At 35.3% G+C, this 631-nt stretch overlaps 1 pseudogene; it reads right to left on the bottom strand.

Moving 5' to 3' along the window:
• Positions 1–296: 296 nt before the first annotated feature.
• LOC129076265 (uncharacterized) lies at positions 297–397 on the bottom strand (annotated as a pseudogene).
• Between the last annotated feature and the right edge of the window lie 234 nt (positions 398–631).

Below are 631 nucleotides of genomic sequence, written 5' to 3'. Positions count from 1 at the left end.
CTTAATTTCTGGTTCTTGTTTATGATTTCTATGTCCTTTTTTAATGCTTACTATCACTTTGTATAAATTCTCACTGAGATCATTTTTCTTCCCCTAAGGTTCTCGAGCATTCTTATAACCGTTATTTTAAACCCTGCTTCTGGTATTTGGGTTGCTTCCATTTCATCTATTTCTGTTAATTTTTTTCTGGGGATTTCTGTTTTTCTTTGGTTTGGGACATTTTTTTTGGTCTTCACATTTGTTTTCTGTGTGTTTGATAAATGTGCTATGTCTCTCCCCAAAATATGGAACACTTCACAAATTTGTGAATTTGTGAGTTGTGTCATCCATGCACAGAAGCCATGCTGATCTTCTCTGTATTGTTCCAATTTAGTATATATGCTGCCAAAGCAAGCACCAAATGCTCTTTTAATAAGAGCAAGTCTGGATGAAGAAACTGACAAATTATTCAATAATTAGCATATTTCAGGCCCTTTGGCATGCAACCTTCAGTAGAAGCCTTCCTTAAAAAGGACAAAGTTGTATCCAAAAGTCTCACCCTTTCTGCCGAAGCTCTCCTTTAAATCCCATTTGAAGTTTCTATGCCTCTTTTGACTTGTTAAACTTGACTCTGTTTCTCTTCTCTTCATTA

Source organism: Pteronotus mesoamericanus, unplaced genomic scaffold (assembly GCF_021234165.1).
Source record: "Pteronotus mesoamericanus isolate MK-2021 breed Mesoamerican mustached bat unplaced genomic scaffold, CSHL_Meso_final contig_58, whole genome shotgun sequence".
NCBI lineage: Eukaryota > Metazoa > Chordata > Mammalia > Chiroptera > Mormoopidae > Pteronotus > Pteronotus mesoamericanus.
Note: the sequence above shows the minus strand (reverse complement) of the source record. Positions and strands in the feature narration are given on the sequence as shown.